Source organism: Tachysurus vachellii, chromosome 10, assembly GCF_030014155.1.
Source record: "Tachysurus vachellii isolate PV-2020 chromosome 10, HZAU_Pvac_v1, whole genome shotgun sequence".
In the NCBI taxonomy this organism is placed as follows: Eukaryota; Metazoa; Chordata; class Actinopteri; order Siluriformes; family Bagridae; genus Tachysurus; species Tachysurus vachellii.
Window position 1 is genome coordinate 16,765,677 of NC_083469.1, and position 20,203 is coordinate 16,785,879.

The following is a 20,203-nucleotide window of genomic DNA, read 5'->3' on the forward strand; positions in this document are numbered from 1 at the left end:
CTTCAGTTTCTGGTCACTTTGTCTTCAAAATGTATGGGGGAAAAAGAAAAGAAAATCTAAGAGAGTGAATTGAAATTTGAGTTTTAAGCCAATTCTGAATTGAGATAAATATATACTCACTTCCTCAATTTGCAGTATGATGCCTATGACCTCACAGGAACCCCTACAGGCTTCACTCCCCCACAGACCTACACCCCCTCAGTCTCTCTCTCTCTCTCGCTATCTCTCTCTCTCTCTCACACACACACACACACACACACACACACACACACACACACATACTTTTATTTTTACCACAAATTAAATAAATATACATACTCAGGGAATCAGAAAGAGAGGACAGGAGTGGGAGGAGGACCACTGAAGAAACATTTGGATATGATATAAGCAAGTGTAGAGCCAAAAAACCCTCCTCACTGCTGGAATTTTACACTGCTCTGAGGAATACAACTTAAGCAGCTGGAATAAATAAAGAAGAGAAGGGAAGAGAAGAGAAGGAAAGGAAAGGAAAAGAAAGGAAAGGAAAGGAAAGGAAAGGAAAGGAAAGGAACGGAATGGAAAGGAAAGGAAAGGAAAGGAAAGGAAAGGAAAGGAAAGGAAAGGAAAGGAAAGGAAAGGAAAGGAAAGGAAAGGAGAGGAAATGAATTGAAAAGAAAGGAGAGGAGATAAAACAACACTAAAAATAAACAATAAAGGGATTTGATAAGCTGAAACTACAATTGTAACTGATGACATGTAACATCTGTGGTTATGTGTCAGTGTCAGTGATATCCTTTCAGACAGTAAGGACATAGTTTTCATCAAGCTGTCAGATTAGTTATGCTCTGATGTGTATAATAAGATTTGATTGGCTGACCATTGAGACCATATGTTTGCAATATGTACATACTGTATATATGTGGTCCCTTTTCAGCCAAGAATTACTTTCTATAACTTCAGTGGAAACAGCAGGCTTTTAAAATACTTTAACAAACTGACTGAATAAATATGAATTAATTTATAAAAATTATTTCCTTTAATTTCCTTTGATATTTCTCCCTTTTTCTTAAGTTTCCCTTTTCTTCCCATTTATTCTATTCTGTTTCATAAACTAACATAAGGTTGTTTTGCTTGGTTAATAAACCTGACAAATCATTATGTTAGATTATACAAAGTATAGAAAAACTTTGATAACACTAATAAATCACTGAAACAATAAACATACCCCAACAATACTATTACCCCTGCCCAAATTTTTTTTTATTACCCCAAACCCCAACACATGTAATTCATATAACCCTAAACTTTAACCCAACACCCCTAAACATTAGTTAAATTACATAAAGTGACTGATTGTTTTAAAAATTTCCGCTGCTTCAGGAAAAAAGTACCTAAATTAGTTCCTAATTAGGGACCTAAATAAGTCCCTTTTTTGGTAACTGTTCTACTTTCTCAATCAGAGGAAGTTGCACAATATCACAGAAGTGATCATGTGCAGTGTGGCTAAGAGGGAATGAAAGAACAGGGTGCAGATCTTGAAATTTTAGACATTTATTTTCCAAGAAACATGATTATACAATGAAGCTTCCATATATATATATATATATATATATATATATATATATATATATATATATTTTTTATTTTATTTTATTTTTTTTTTTCATTTATTTAGCCAGACACAATTATTTTGGATTTGTGATTTGTGGAAGTAACTCTAAATGTAATACTAAACCAGTAGAGTAAGCTTTAGAAACCTAAAACCTGAGTTAATTATCAGCTAGAGTAAAGTCTAGCATTGTGTAGAAAGCTAAAGAAGCTTCTGAAATTTGTACTCTGAGACCTGGGTTTTTATAACAATGCAAGTTTAGATACTGGAACCTATTAAAGAAATATGAGCTGCACTAGAATTAAGAGAAAAATGAGTAAATAGGTCTTTGATAATGCAATGGTTTTCATTTTAAATTTCATGTTCACTCAAGGTGCAATTTCAACCGTATTTTACTTTCTTTACAGTTGTAATTGCGCTAGATACAGTAAATGATTTAAACAAATATAAATTCAACAAGTGCTCCAAAAGTTATCATACTATTGACTCATTACAAATCATTTGCTTAAATAAATGTCAGTAAATGATTATTAATTACTGTACAGCTAAAATCTCAATATACTGTATATAACTCAATAAATTTTTTAATAGAAGTGTCATGTTCTTGGTTAAACATTTTACAAATAGTATAAACATTCAAGTAGCAAAAAGTAAGGTTTTTGATTGAATCAAAAGTAAAAGGTTTTTAAAAAGTACATAAAATTTTAATTTAAAGTTTCATTGTTATCTTGGGTTACATAGAACCATTCATGCTAATCTGAGTCATACAGAAATAAAGTCAAATTTAGTGAAAGGCCAAGAATGCAATTGTAAGTGTAATTCAGAGAGCACTTTAACTGCATGATGCGTCATCAGCCTCAGGGGAAAATGTTATAGAAATTTCTTCCAAATCGCACACATGTTGGGTTCAAGAAAAAAAAAAAAAAAACGATAATAAAATGTGATCTAAATTAAATTTCAACAGAACAAGGATACTTTTTTAACAAGAGTTACTATGTCATACAAAAAGACTTATTGAGCTCAGCCGCTGTTGAAACCACTGCAGTACTTGTATTGAACTCTGAAGCCTGAAGCTAAAGATCATATGAAAAGGGATTCATCTGCTCTCTCTCTCTTATGAGACGCTCTTGTAAATCGAGAAGCTCACAATGTTCTTGTGTCACCTGTTGGCTCCTTGTTTGGTTGTAACAGTCCGTAATCTGTACTCTGCGATTGACAGCCAATTACTTTATGACTAGGTGGGAAGCCTAGCCTGCTTTAAAATTTGTTTAAAATGCAGCAATGAAATGTTTACAAATGCATCTGTATTTTTCAGCACGTTTAGTGAAGTTCAATATTTTAGCATGCCTAAAAATCTCACTGTAATAGCATGCTCTTCTTTTATGTAATACAAACTACTTTGATTAGACAGTAAGGCAAGTGCCAAGATCTGTTTTGAAGCCCAGAGGCACATTGTCAGCAGAATTCAGCCAACACGTGGCTTCACTGGGATCCCACGACAGATTCAAATGGGAGCAGAGATTGACAGCAGGTTTTCTTGATCCCAACCTGGGGCACAGTGCTTCACTGGGAGTCAGTGGGTGTATGAAAGAATGGATTAAAATCAAAAAGTCAAGCTTTATTTTATAGTGCGTGTTTTTCTTGATGATTGAGAAATCTCTCAAAAGGGCTGAACCTCTGAATAATCAACTGCCAATCACTGGAAAGACAATGAAAATGATATAATTACATCATAAACGTAATGGTGTCATGCTCAGAGCTTCAGGATTGGTCAGTAGTCTTGTCCAACAGTTTTACACAATTGGCATGTTAGTTTTGAAACTTGTTTGTCACTACTTTATAAGTGAAATTTAGCTATCTAGTTAGCATCTAGAAATGCTTTTTAGTGCAACAATGCCATTCAATAAATTTGTCATCTTGATTTTGGAAATGTTTTTGAACACTATTAGTTACTCACTTTCTTCTCTTATGAGGAGATGCAGTGGCCAGATGAACACAATATTATTATTAGATAAAATTAAATTAGATAGAATTAGATAAAACACAACACACATATGCTCAATAAGAAACCTGTACTCAAAAAGCACCAGCTGCAACTGTAGTGAGCTGAGTACCTGCAGCCAGAGTTGGGATGATCCCAGGCCATCAAAGGACACTGTAGACATACATTTACTTTACATATACAACACAGTTATTTACTTTATTATCTAAATGTAATTTATCTTAGCTAATCCACATACAATCATATTTTTAGATGGTGAGAAGAAACTGGAGCACTTGGAGAAAAATCATAGATACACATACAAGAACAAGTCTAGAAAGTACGAGTACAGACAGAAATCTGATCTCACACATTGACTTGAACCTGTTTTTCCACACTGTACTCATTAATTGAGGTCATAGGAGTAAAATGTATTCTAGCATCACCTCAGCAATTACAGATACAATGCAAATCTGGCTTTACTGATGAATTTATTTGCCTTGTACTTTTATAATGGCATTTATTTACTTTGTACTTTTATAATTACTAAAGGGCACCCAAAAGAACCATTCATATGAAAAAATGAATGAATGAATGAATGAATTTCTTCAACATAAATGCAAACTGAAAAATAAACCACTGGCATTTCACCTACTTTTAAAAGTACATCAGACATACAAGTCAACTAATATAGCAAGCATTTTATTTATTTGCCTTCTTGACAGACTTTTTCCCCCCCAAAGTTTGTAGCTCTTTCTCTAACTCTAATATCTATTCTCTCTTTTTTCATTTCCTCTCTTTCCTCTAAGCATCTCCAGTGTAAAAGTGTTTTCATTGTGATTCTCCAGTGTTTTCATTGTGATTTTTTTTTCACGTGTATATTAATGTACAGTCCTCCTGTTTGGAGGTTCACTGGGATGGCAGTATAATCCAGTATAATCCATAAAAATATTACACTTTTCTACACCGTAATGCCTGTCTCTGTGTGCTTGCATTATAATCGCTTTAGTAATCAGCATGTTAGCTTCCCTTTTCTCATTCTTTGTTGTAAGATACAAAAATGTCAAGAAACTCTTAGTAGCGTTTGGCTTGGTCATAATATGATGGAATATACACATCCCGTGTCTTTGTTTTGCTACATATAAAACTCTATTTGGATGTGTTAGGGAATTATAATAAGAGTGGACTCCAAAGTGATTATAGAAATGAAAGAGTATAGAAATGAAAGTGTTGTTTAGAATTTTGTTTTGGAAAGGTGAGATTTGGTTTTTGAGAATATAATGTGTGTGTGTGTGTGTGTGTGTGTGTGTGTGTGTGTGTTTGGTATTGAAAGACTTTGCATGTCAAGGGTCTTAGTAATAAAATGAGAAGTACATGATGTGTTCCTCTTTTAATAGGCCACGTCTGCATAAGACATATGAACCAATGAGTACTAAAAGAAATAAGACTAAAAGAAAACACATCTGATGAAATGTAATTAAATCTTTAGTTGTGTAATTTGTAATCAGTACCAGATTACATTTCCTCAGTAATCGAGTCAACTTTGATTACTTTTCATAGCAGGCTTCTCTTGGATTAATGAAGCCAAACCTAAACACAAGACAATGTTACAGGAGTTTCATCTGTGTTTTAAATTTATAACTCACTACTTTTTCGGATCTGTATATGAAGCTGCTGGAGATTGCGGACAGAGAGAGCAGTGGTGGTATAGAGATGAGAAACTTCTGAATGTATTTAATCACTAAACCACAGAGTAAATAAAGGAATTTTTGAATGGAATCTTCAACATAAGAAGAAAAGAAATCACACAGTATTGTTCTTTACATTCAAGGATTATACAAGCAGACTGTTCTGACATGAAATGACATAGATTTGGATATTTCACCTCATTCCGGTACATAAATACACTGTAACCCAGCTGAATGAGCGCAGGCCCAAGGGAAGGTTGAGTAAACAGTTCAGCTGAGATCCATTTCAGTTTGAAATAGTTGGAGTTGTGCTGCCCAATGCGTTTGGGAAAAGTGCTGTTTTCAGGCCAATCATAATGACTCCATCCAGGCCTCATAAATTTGCTGGATGAGAAACACAAGCTAACAGAGGCCTAAAAAGCAGATGTCATTGCTGGGGAGATGCCACTTTAACCTCCTCCACTTCCTAACTTGGAAGTAACAGCTCAAAGGAATAGGAGATGGGGCTTTTAAAGTTTCTCAATGAGCAAGACAAGCTTAAACACACATTATAGCATTATAACAGACTCACACCTCTGTGCCAGTGCACATCTGGGCTTGAGTGTTGACGTAGCCAGGAAGCACATAGATCTTTCCCATAATTCTCTCCACGGTAACACTGTGCTCATTAGTTCACTGATCTTTTTAGCCAGAACATACTTCCCACTATGGGTCTGTCATGGATTACATGCCATGAGAGAACCCAGTAAAATGAAAGAGCAGCAGACTATTAGGTGGGGGAGGGCTGGGAGTGGCAGTAAGAGCCACGCACCATGACGCAAGGTGTTATAAAAGCCAGATGGCTGCTTTAATGCTGAAAATATGTTCTGTTTTTGTTTATTTCTGCTTCAGCACTCAAATACTTAGGAAACAACATCCAAAATTAGATATTGTATTTTATTGCAAGAAATGTTCAGATGTTCTCTGGCATGTGCACTTGGTTCAGCTTTAGAAACCAAAAGTATCCCATCTACTGATGTACATCAGATAACATGATTTGTTGACAAAAGTCTGCTAGACTCTTTCCTTTGCTTAACAGTATATGGGTTCAAATGCATGGTTGTACATTTACCAATGATCTTACAGCTGTGTTTCTAAAAGAGAATGAAAGCATATCTGCTAAATGTGTGAAGATCTAAACTCTGGCCATTGACCACAAGCACACTCCAGAACCTTTATGGTGGCACGTATTTAGGAAATTGCTCCAGTTGCAGGAATCAAATCCATCTATGGGGAATATCCCAAAATAAACCCTTCATCTCTCCCATATCAGGCCTTATATAAATAAGATATCACAGGGCACCATGGGAAATAGCCAAACCAGTCCTGTAAACATCAGCCAATGACTTCTGGCAGGCTTGTGCGCTCTCTTGAGGCCTGGAGGGGGAGAAGGGAGGGGGTCCCAGGGCTGGAATTCATAAATAAGTCACTTTTTTAGGGGAGGATTATGTGTCCACAGACCCCTGTCTACCCCCCCACCAAAACAAACAAGGCGAGGCAGAAATAGCTGATTTTAAGCATCACTACAGGAAATTATTTTAGCTTTGGTAATTTGGCCGCTTACTTTATTAGCATTTGCATTACAGTTTGAGCCAAACCAATTTAACCTCCTCCCCCCTTCTGAACACTAGGCTGCCTATACACACATACCTATGAGCACACCTGGACATGTCTCCTGTTCCAACATTAAAACACTTGCAGTACTAACACATATACTAACACTTGCGTAACACACAATTTTCCATCATGAAGAGCTTAAAATAAGTGATTCAAACAACATTGATGACATAAAAGCAGCTTGCAGCTTGAGTAAGTTTTGTAAAAGTACTGCTTGTTTCCTAGGGTTTGTTTTTAGGCCCTTTATATCATTAACCCATTCCCATAGGAAGCCACTCTGGCTCTATTTAAACCCACTTATCCTGGCCTTTCCCGTAATCACCCTTGTGAACAAACACAAGGGACCAGAGAGTGCTATGTTTACTAGGCCAACATCGGGAAGAGTGTTAGTGGTTTGCCCCAAAACCTACCACCTGATTCTGTGAGTTAGTAATAAAAACTACAAGACCAAACAAGACAAGACAAAGGACATTACAGCCCACCATTAACACAATATTTTGCAAAACAACAGACTAGCCTCAGTCTCCATGCACACAGAGAGCATGTTCTGATAACTGGTTGGATTGAACACGTTGCTCCAGGGTGGAAAGTTAAAGCAGGCATACATACAGAATTTTCTGGTAGCATTTCCTGGATGAAATAGTAAAGGTTCAGTAAATGTTCAGTAGAATTATTGAGAAACCACTTCCTGTAAACAGAGTGGTAGTTAGTACTGTAGGTGTTTATGTATTATTAAAGTGAGACGGAGATTCCAGTGTGGGTTTGAAAAGGGTTAAATGCATGTGCTTTCTGTGGGTTGCAAATGTATGCACATGTATGTGCAGTGAAAATAATGCTCTTAACACCTCTGCATGTTCCACTCAGACTTAAAAAGATTTTTGAAATAGGGCAGGATGTTTTGAGTTTTTTTATCCTGTTTTAACCACTTTTGCTCTCTCTCTCTCTTTATATATATATATATAGATATATTCCACTAAACTAATTCTAAGATACATTTGCATTTAAAAGAATACTAAAAAGTCATGAATTTAGTTAGCCTAAAACCCCAACATCAGACAGAAAGATTACTGATGGATGACATTTAAAAAGAAAAACTCTTATCTAAAAGCTCAAGGATCTGATGTAGACTGATGTCATTCAGTCACTAAAGAAGAACAGGTTTCTCAGGTCTCCAGGAGAAAACTGCATCATAAAGACCTGTCAAAAAACTAAAACAGCATTTACTAACAAGCACTGTGTCAAATGGAACAGTTTGTCCCTTTCTACAGGATTACTGTACAGAGTCTGTCATGTCTCAGTCTGAGCACATCAACACACTCAGCACAAATAATATCTGAGTCATACTGTGTTTGCTTAAAGACAATAGGAAAGCACTGTACTTTGCCTCTTTTGTTTTGTCCTCATTTCTACCCAAAGTTGCATTTCTGATTAGGTGCACAATTTATATTAGCATTGCTATTTCAGAAGTGAAGTTGCGTGAAGGTTTCATACCACAATGTATAGTGTTTTATTACTGCTGAGGCAACAAAAATGTTTTCTTTTTAAAATACTAAGTCACCAAGATAGCTTACCATTTCTAACCTTTTCTAACGTCTTTTCTAACCTTTAGAAGTAAACATCAGCATAGATGATCACGTCATTGGCAAGTTTCAGTTACCTCATTACTGATGTCAAATGATTCTTAAACATGTTTTTTTTTTTACCATTTACTCAGTTTAGGTCACTTTTAGATAGCTAGTTTACTGTATTTTTAGTATTTTTGTCTCATCTGTCTGAAATATATTTTCCATTTTTAATGGTGTTTTGCTGAACAGGAGACTTTAGCCTCAATAAGTTAATCATCACTATGTAAATTCACCATTGGTGTACAACTCTGGGTTAATTATTAAGTCATTCTGATGAATAAAGTGCAGTAAAACAAAATCAAACAGTAAAAACCTATGAAAACAATACATCATTCAATGTTATATGAACAGTACAACGTTCAATGATTTTCGGTCACACCACAGTCCTGATTTCAGTGAATCTTTTCGCAACTAATAATATACAAAAAAAATGTAACAACTGAGAATGTTTTTAATCTGTGGCAACATTCATCCCTGAGGTAGGAAATGACTTCACTTCCTGATATGACAAATTGTCTGCTCAGACCAAAGGAAGTAAAGTAGAAGGTGTCACTCGCATATGGCGTACCACAAGGCTTTAGTTCAAAAGTTACACATTACATATACAAAATATTGAATTAATAAAGCAGCCAGATGACCTGTGCTTGTGATTTGCTAGAGAGAGAGAGAGAGAGAGAGAGAGAGAGAGAGAGAGAGAGAGAGAGAGAGAGAGAGAGTGAGAGAGAGAGAGCCATCAGAGACAAGTAGGCATTGTGAAACATTAAAGTTGACTGTTGAACTCTCTAAACAACCAGTTGACTCACAGTGACTGAACCAAGTGTCCCGGAAAGTACCAAGAAAGCCCCCTAGCTCTTTGAGAAATGTCTCCACATGATAACTCTTCATTTGATTAAATATTTATGATAAGCAAATCTGCTAATCACCCCATGTCTTGGAATTAAAGAAAACATTTCTGAAATGTAGTAAATTTCACTGATTCATTTGCATTGGCTCTTAGAATGTGACAAAAGCCACAGAGTGTGTTTAGCAATAGGGCTGATAAATAATCCCAGAAGGATTGGGCCACAGTGGTTCTGAGCTTTGGTCTATGGAGAACAGAAAAGAGGTCACGGTAGTGTCAGCCTGCACTCAAACACTGATAGCAGAGCATATGTGAGGACAAAGGACAGGTCTATTTTTTAAACACATGAAAATCCATACCAAGCCACGTATCCAAACATCTGGGGGATGTCGATTGAGGAAGTACACTAACCAACATCAACCATCAGATAAGATCATGTGCATAGGAAATGCAAACCCAGATAGGGGAGTTCTTCAAGACTAAAATAGAACACAAACACATACACTTTCGTCAAGCACACTTGCTGTGGTCTTGGTAAACACCGAAAACATCAGAATGTGTCGGCACAGCCTCCAAAACAGTGCTATGTTTACATCAACTCCTTGAAGACTTATTATTCAGCGTAGTATTTGGTAACTAATATGAATTATTCAGTAACCACAATAAGACTTAGTAAAGGAGTGTAGTAAAAGTGTAACAAAATGCAAAATACATTGCTCTGAATCAAAATGTTATATGAATAAGAGCTGCATTTTTGTTATTTTATTTGCCTGAAAGATTCACATGGTATCTCCTGGTTTAGAGTAAAGTTGGAATTATGTGGAATGGAATCTCACATAACACAACAAAAAAAAATCATACTTTTATTTACAACATTCATTTATTTAATAAATAATTCAAATAAACATCCATTTGTTTATCCTTAGTTACTGCCTGGTCTGGTTTAGGCCACACCCACTTCTGTTATTCATTCAAATGCAGAAACAAATATTTGTAGTATCAAACAGACACAAATAAATACAGTGACATTGCTTTACAATCCAATATGCAGAGAAATGTGAGTCAGCACCCTCCAATGTGTACTAGGAATTTAATTGATTAATTCTATTTCAGTTGAAGAAGAATAACAGAAAAAGTCTAGGCAAACAGTCCGGTGGTAACCTATTTGTTTAATGTTTGCTAATCATTAATTAGTACACACTGGAAATAGTTGCTATACTGCATTCCTTTTATTTCTGAGTAAAACTTTGTTTACATTTCATTGATTTATCAATGGCTTACTTTATTTCAGGACCCTTCATCATCTGCATTTTATCTATTGCGTATGGTTCTTTCAAGAAGAATATGATATGGAAAATGGGTTCCGAGCCAAGTGTCTGATCCCTGTCCAGGCCCACGCCTTCCAGCCGTCGCTGAGTGAATCAGCACCTGACATCAGTATTTTTATCAGAGCTTACTTTAGCTGTAGTTCTGGCCCTGTGCTTAAAGGTCTATGCTACTAACTGGTGAGTTTAGTTCTCATGCCTGCAGACTGCTAGATGCTTGTGAAAGGCCTTTGCCTCTCAATTGCTTAGTAGTATGCTTGGGCTATTTTGTATAAATACAAGTGCTTGCCAAATAAATAAATGTAAATAAATGTGCTGTGAAACACTTTGCAAACTCCATGAAGGAAGGAAGTTTTGGTTGGAACAAATGAAAAAACATTAGTAAGCTCATTAAAAGTTGCCATGGCAGACCAAACCCATTCCACAATACACTTTCAGTGGACGTAAACAAACTAGAAACTTGCTTATTTCACCTTCACTCTATTGCATAAATGTTTGTCCTGTTTAAACTGAGCCAGTCTTCCTGTGCCGATGTTTATACAACTCTCTGTGGTGATGCTTCCCTTCCTCGGGTTTCTATTATGTATCCAGAAGAGCATAAATAAATGCATCCTTATGCTGACAAAGGAGCACGGTGACATCACCAGATTCTAATATGAGACATAAAAGATGCGGTCAAATTCAGAAAATGCAAGGAGAAGTGAGTTCATTGGGTGTGTATGATATATTTAGAGCTCTAATACACTCGGAAACAATGGAATATGTGGCGATACAAACAAGATAATAAACGCTGCCACTAAAAATAAAGCACTTTGACCACACTTTGATGGTGTAACTGTGTTTGGGAGCTATAAAGTAGTATAGTAAACATAAATGGCTGTGATTTTAGATGAGTATGAGATTACACCATGACTAGTGCAATTACACTGTGATGAGGAGATGGCCATATATCCTGATGAATGCAGGCCAGCAGCACAGAGGCAGCAGGAAGGAAGGATGGAAGGCTCACCCTGCCCCTTTAGAGAGCTCTGCCTGGCTCTGTTCTCTCTTTTTCTCTCTCTCTTTCTCTCTACCCTATCCCTCTGCTCAAGAAAAATAAATAAACCTTATGTGGACTCCAGCTCTACCAAGCACAGCAGGACCCACATCTCCACTTCTGACCCTTCTATGCTATCCCACTCCACTCCTCCGCCTCGCACACTGACAGGTGTCTCTGATTAAAGCTGTGAAAAATGGCGGCAGTCACGCCAGCTATCTCCCCTCTAGCATTCCTTCAGCATGACTACACACTTTCTCCCTAATGGCATTCTCCTCCTCCTAACTCACTTCTCTCTCTTTCTCCCCTCTCTCTCTCTCTCTCTCTCTCTCTCTCTCCTCTCTCTCTCTCTCTCTCTCTCTCGTCTTTCTTTCTTAATATCACCTTAACCTGGACTTCCTCTTACTGATTGTCTCACTTGTTACTTTAGGGAGTTTTTCTCTACAGAGGAAGAGATTAAGTTTTGTTTCCAAAAAAAGGAGAAACAACTATATGTTTGAGAGCTGAGTAGAAACCAGGTTGTAGTTGCTGGGCAAGCAAGCGAGCTGGTGGGTATCTAACTGTGTGTCAGAGTGAGGGAGATATTTGTGGGATGCATGAATGCACATGTTAGGGGGGAGATGGGGATTTGCAGGGTTCCTAATCCATGTGACTCAAAGTGTGAAGGGTTTATGGATGTTTACAAGTGAAATGGAGAGAACTGCATGTGTGTGTGGCAGAAACTTAGGCCCTGATTTACCAAGATCCTAAATAACCTGTTAATTTGTATGTACACAAAAAGTTATGTTTGACATACTAAGAATTATTGTGTGAATTACAAAAAGTTATGTCTGACATACTAAGAATTATTGTGTGAATTACAGAACATACAAAGGAAGAGCAGATCATGTACAACATGTAAAATATTTTGTGTTTACTCTATTGAGCATTCAGAAATTTGTTACAACAAATAAGGGCTTTGAAATACATAAAAAAATACACAAAATAAGTTTCACAGTGGCATTGGACTGTTAGCGTTGTCTACAGTGTATTTGATGAATTTTGAAACATGTTTGTTGAGAGAAGAACACAATGTATAATATAAGGTTCCTGAGCTGCTGTAAATCACCTTGTAAAAGTAATTTACAGACAGGGCTATGTCATGTTTGTCAGGTTGGAACTGGCTGGAAATGTATACACAGTTATATTAAATGCTCAGATATGTCAAATGTTGTAGTATCCAAACTTTAGACATGAAACAAGAGGTCTGGCTACATAGTGATAGTCATGAGCCAGAGAATGTGAGTCTGTGAGAGTGTAAACAAACAGTGGATTGGTTTCTGAGAATAACAAAATGAGAGTAGTGCAGCAGGTCAACATGAATATTACATGAATAAGGTACAAAAATATCAATAACAGAAAACAAAGTGCTGGATAAGACGTGACTAAAATACTAGCGCCAATTAGCATAGAAGTGAATCAAGGGCTAAGGAGCCATGTGACATGAGTGTCATGATCAAGTGGTGTGCAGTGGCTGATGGGAGACATAATCCTGTGCTAATCCTGACGTAATCCGGTTCAACCGTTATGATTAGTTTGACTAGAGCAATTTATCTTCTCATTATTAAAAAAATAATGTCTTGATTTTTTCTTCATCTGAGGTAAACAGACAGTCAGTATGTAAATATTATCAGTATGTCAGTATGTAACTTAATTATATGTAAGTACGTAATTTCTGGACACAGAAAAGACACATTTCGTTAACCACCCTATGGGTGATAAAAGAATCTGTTTGTATCCGTCTGTATGCCATACCTTTAGATAAAACTGGTAAAACATGCAAATACATTTATTGAAACAATCATGCAAAAACATCATATTTTAATAATTTGAAAGAGACACATTAAATCTGCTAGCACATTTTTTGTAACTGTTGTCAAGTTTGCACGTGTTTTACACAAGAAAACCTTTAGTAGTTCAGGGCCATAGTGTGTGAGAACAGAGAGAACAAAACATTTGCTTTTTCAACCCATAATCACCACAGAAACAGTAAACATCTGCGGTCCTCTTAACCCATAGAATAAAACCTAACCTCATGCTCTGTCTATGGCCAACATATTTCACTTTGCACTGCAGCCATATTTATACCACATAAAAAAAACTATCATATGGCAATTACAAGCTGCTTCAAGGATCTCATTCTTGTGGCTGTTTTGCTTCATAAGTGTATTTGTTTGTGCAGGGTCTCTTACGAGACCTCGACAGAATCCATGCACTTCCCTGTACATAGAGCAGTCTAGAGGCAAAACCTAAACTCGCTGTCATCCAGACTCTCCCAGCAGACAACTGCTGATCCACTTCCAGATGTTTCCTGTACTGTTGCACTTAGAGCCAAAAAAGAAAATGAAGCAAGAGAAATAGTCCCTTCAGCTAAACACGCTTATCTTAGTGCAGCTTGTTATTATATTACCCTTTAAAATCTTGGTTTTAAATGTACAATGAGATGTCTGATTCAGCTTAGGTTTTAGTTTAGGTGTACACTGGAGCTTTCTTGCTCATTTCCGTTCACAACAAGAATGTTGTCTTGGATCTGTCTTCCACAGATGGGATATTGAGAAAGACGATGATTTATATTTGTGGGATTGCATAATTGAGCTCGTGGGCAGGCAGAGGGAATAGCGCTAATGAAACAGAGCAATGAAATGTGTTCCCTTTTAAATACGGCTTCTTTAATGAGGAGTTCAAGGCCAAAGCTCTTCTGAAAGCAAAAAAAAAAAAATCTTGATTCCAAATTAGTTTAACGAGGCTTTTCCTGTTGCCTTATCAGTGCTCACTCACTTGAAAAATCTTCGGGTTCGGAAGATAAAAATGTAAAACTCTAACCCTGATGGCCTATCACAATCCAGCAGATGCCTTGTGTCAAAATTCATAAACAAGCAGGAACATTTTCATCAATCACTCCATTAAACTGGAAGTGCAGGGTGCTGGGAGTCTTGGCTTGTCGAAGCTAAGACGTTTCCGGGGTGACATAGCATGATTCCATTTCATCCCTGCTAAATAATGTCCCTGACGTTTACAAACATAAACCCAGTCTTCGTTTAGCTCTAATTATTCTAGCATGGCTTTCTCTCCCTCTCTTCCCTCTATAGTCAAAACTGCTTAACTGTAAACCGCAAATGTGTCCTCAGCTAAATAACATGAGAGAGAGCTTGTCAAGACAATTATACTTAACAACAGCACAACAAAATAGAAAAGGTCAATGTTTTTACACCTGTCTAGCTTTTGCGCTCTGTTTGTTCCATGCCAGCATTATGACACCTAGGCTTCTCGCAGAGAATCACAGAGAGGTAAGAGGTTCATTATTGTATTAAAGCATATATGTATGTATATAATGTGTATATATATATATATATATATATATATATATATGTATATATATATATGTATATATATATATACATATATATATATATATATATATATATATATGTATATATATATATATATATATATATATATATATATATATATATATATATATATATATATATATATACATATATATATATATATATATAACACTAGAAATGCCACAACACATGTGAAGAAGATTTTAGAGAGGAAACAAAACTTTCTCAAACTACTTTCATAACATGTTTGGTTTGAGAATATTTGATCTTTGTTACTCTGCCACAGCTCTGCTAGAAATGGAATTAAATTTAATGGGCATTAACCAACTGATTACACACACATACACACAAACACCCACAAACCACATTAACGATAAAAATAGGGTAAAATTTTGAAGAATTTCAAAACAGAATTTCCACTGTTCTGTTACTTTAGTAGAGTCTGCACGCCAGTGTAGGAGTTGAACATTGACTAAAACCCACCAAGCCTTCCCATGTCAACTCTAAAGGTCACAATTTAACTATCCTTTGAAAGAACACAGAAAAAACCCCATTCACTGTAATCATTACTCATTTTAAGAATGGAACTATATGCCCACAGTAAACGTCTACAATACAGTGAACGTCTACGTTTACAGTATAGGACCCAGCAGTCACTCCCACTCAGGAAATATGATTCCATCCTACACTGTCACTTTTAACACCCATGTCTTTACCAGTTGACAGCCATAAATCACATGCAAAATAAACAGAGCAGTTAAAATGCCTAATATGCCTGTGCTATAGGAGTACAAAATACATCTTTGTGCTATATTAATACAAAACATTACACAAACATGGACAATGTATATCTTCCTGAGCACAAAAACATTTTTTATTTGTTAATCTGCTGATAAATATAGCATTTGAAGAGTTTATTAATGTATCCACACTGTTGGGAAGTGTTGACCTGACCTCATTCTGATCTCTCCTTTTATTGAAACAGCACTTTAAGATAAATACACGCACACTTATCCTTGATTGTTTTAATTTCAGGAAGGCTGTTTTGTTGGGGTCACATATTAAATGTATTAATAGACTTTTGCTACTCTGACAGTTATGTTTTTCATCTGGAAACCATTCTGTCCATTTTTTCATTATTTTCAACTCACATTTGTTGGAGGACTGAACAGCATGGATGGTGGTCAAGCGCAAGGCCAGAAATGTCAATGAGAAATAAGTAAGACATCAAGCATTTGCCAGGCCTGAGACTATTGTTGGATCCTCTGCAAGGCGATATTTAATCCACCAGGATCGCTGGCATGGTATATCGCTCATGTAACAGTGCGGAAGGAGAGATATCTAAACAGATAGTGGATGTAACTGGGAAAAGTGCCAGTAGTGGCCAAGGTTTGATTAAAAAGTCCTGGAATGGGGGAATGAGGTCTCATAAAGCATTGATTCTGGGAAAGCCATCTTATTTTACTGGATTTCAAATAGCGTATAAGCACACAAGGCAAACAAAATGCAAACCAGCACTATTAAACATGCACCAAAAGAGTTTCCATACACCATGGTCACACAATAGAGACATAATGTTGGGACATTGAAAGAGCTGACAAAACAGTGTGGGAAGCTATGAGAGACTAGCGTTTGAGAAATGGGGTTGGCTTGGAGAGCCTGAGGTTAGGGGCTTGTATATGTGCATGGGTATGCCAGCAGTATCCACAGTGGACACACAGGGTGGAGGGCTTAATTGATTCCAGTTTCCTGTTGGCTTGCTCCCTCTCTCACACTCACTCTCCTTCTCTTTGCCATATTCATACACATGCATTATTCTGAAACATAAATAGGGAAGAAAATCGAGCGAAGCATACCTTCTGACAAACAGAGATGGCTATATGATAGTCAATATGCTTTATTCTCAGCCTGGAGCACAGTATAGAGTTTAAATGCAGAACAGGGTAGTGAGAACACTGGTCTACACTTGGATTTGGCACGACTTAGTCAACTGCAGAAACTCGGGGGAACAACGCAAGCAAATGAGATGATTAGTTCCATTATGAAACCCTGAGGACTCTACACAGCTGCATCTCGGCCCCAAAGCAGAGTCAGACGTTTCTCCTTCACATCTGATAATAGAGCCTTTTTCCATAAACAAAATTTGGCATGTCCTATGGATAAAACAATACATAACAGCACATAACAATTTCTTGCCTTAAAGATTTAGGTAGAATTCCTCTTTCATCAATATGTTCCCTACTTCTCTGCTACCTTGAAAAGCAACTGAATAAGCTGTGAGAATGGCTGTATGAAAAACATTCCTGAAAAAGCCACAGAAATATCACTTTTGGCTATGACTCACATCTACTCTGTCTCACAAGGAGAAAAAAAAAGTAGGTGAGAGGAAATTTAAAAGCATGTTTGTCCTGATCACCCTGCTATCTTTAAGTAGATTCTGTTCATTTCAGCCTTGTATTTAAAAGATTAAGTGTCAGATTCTTAAAAGAAAGAAAACAGTGAGAACAGACAACTCTTTTACCAAACAATATTTAACGAGCATTAGACTTCATACATGGATTGTGAGAAGTGAAAGGCAGTTTCTAAGCGTATGATTGAAACCATTTGTGAAATCAAAATCAAAGGTCAAACACTGAGCTTTTCTGGCAGAGCACATGAAAGTCTGTTTAAATCCTCTGTCTTGCTTGATCTCAGAATAAAAACAGAGAAATGAGCAACTTACAGCCTTGCGGTTGCACAACCTCAACCCAAATACCTTTAGCATTGCACAGTGGGCTTCTCTTTCCCATCCTAATCATTAATACGAGAAATGACTAAGAGCATTACGACAGGGCAGGAACAGAGACAGATTAAATTCCAAGGTTTGCATTAGAACATGATGAGGTATGGGTTTTTTTTGAGAGTTTGGAGACACCTGTAACTTTCATTATCAGTACTAACATAAATACTGCGGAATAATTTAGTTTACTGATTACTGTAAAATACATCTGCATCTAAAACGACAAGAACTTATTGCATATATAGGAAAAATGTACAAACATGTATCAGAAGTACAGGTTTAGACTGAATAGAGAACTGCTGAGTAGATTGTCAACAGAAATGACCAGAGTATAGCTCATAAATAAAGTCAAGAGAGAAACTAAAAAAGGGTCTCAGGCTCAATAAGCCACAAGTTGAGACAAGAGAGAGATTTTAAGGTCTGAGAATACAATTTAAGGCAACTTTTCTTACCTGGAAAAACATTAACTCTTAAATAGCTCTAATTAGATAAATGTAAAAAAAATAATAATAATAAATATCATATTGACTGATCATCTCCCAGACTGACACATGTCCTGAGCCTTATTTATTGTCCAGCTCTGCACACATGGGCTGAGTAATTCTAGTCCTGTGAAAGCCACACAGGTAAGGTCCAGAGGGGATGGTTGGCTGCAGAATGGAGACAGATGGACTGAGGTCAGTTCTCATCGAGAGAAAGGCTTACGATGTTCCCACGCTGTTTGTCATTCTCAATGTTCATCGATTTTGCAAGTGCTGAGTGAACGGTTCATTAATATCTCATTTCAGTGGTGTCTGCAACCCAGCCATGACACCTGTTTCTGGGTTAGGTCACAGGGACGCCAACCCTTGGGAAGCTCTCAGAATCACTGAATTCAAAGCAACTGCAATGCGATATTACAGATTGGTGACAGGTTTAAGGAAAAAACTATAGAATGTCTTTAAGTCACATTCTGGTCCACCAGGAGCCAGCAGAGCAGCTTCAATGTGCCCTGGCAAATATACTACAGGTCTCTGGACCTGGAGTGGAGACACAAAGACCATAACACCATTCTTCCAAAAGATATTTCTTCAAAATGTGTTTTGATGATGGTGGTGTTTAGTGCTGGTCAAACATTGGCCCAAAAATCTCCACTGTCTTCCTAGAAGAAATAATCTCTATTAAGACAGAAATATATCAGTATAAGATTAAGGTGACCAGCTAGACTTGTATTGATTTATTTATATATATATATATATATATATATATATATATATATATATATATATATATATATATATATATATATATATCACTTTAATGGGACAAATAGTTCCAAACTATGACTTTTAAAAACCCACAGAATAAAAGAGCCACCTTTAATTGTCCTATAATTTGTCATCTGTATATCTTGTTCATTGTGCAGTTCTAATTCTGTATATGTGAATAATGACAGATTGCGAGTGCGATTTGTGCCAACCATGACCTTCTACGTATAAAGACGGCTCATTCCACCCTTCCTCTTGGTGTGTAGGGCAGGAAACCTGGTCAAGAAGGAAACTGACCTGACATTTCACATGCTCATCTCTATGGATAGACACTCTAGTCAGCAATTTTTATTTCAATTGTCCCATTCATCGCTCTCTTTATTTCCTGTTGTTATTGAACTTTGATCATTTTTTCCTCTCTTGGGATTTAGGGGTCATTGCCATACTTTAGATTTATAGTCAGCTGCAGTGGTCAGTGTGTCTGTGATCATTTAAGAGGAATGGAACAAAATTGAAATAGCATAGAAATTAAGATAGAAATCATCATCCAAGTAAGAGAAAAGTGTGGTTTGCTTAAATCAAACTGTACACACCAGTAAGAACATCCATGCAAAACAGCTGGCAAAAGAAATCACACTTTTTAGTGTGACAGAAAGGCCCTGGCTTGTCCAAAACAATCATGGTTCATCTAAAATTCATGTATAAAAAGGGACAGTAGACAAACACTGGCCTCTCAGAAGCATTTCATGGGAACAGAATGACTAAAGACGGGTGGTGCACCACTAACAATGTTGTGGCCAAGTTTATATGGTCAATTAATTTCTTCTCATTTAAAATTTTATTTCCTCTGAAAAACTTGGCTTGAGTGGCACGAAACAAATGGAGCAACTGAAATCACGGGACAAATATTGTACATGATCGACAAAAAGCATGATTTTATTTAAACAATAATGCAACACTATCTTATAGTGTGAAAGAACATTTCTTACATGGATTCTACTTTATTACAAATTTTCAGGTTTGTGTTTAAACATAAGAATTGGACAAT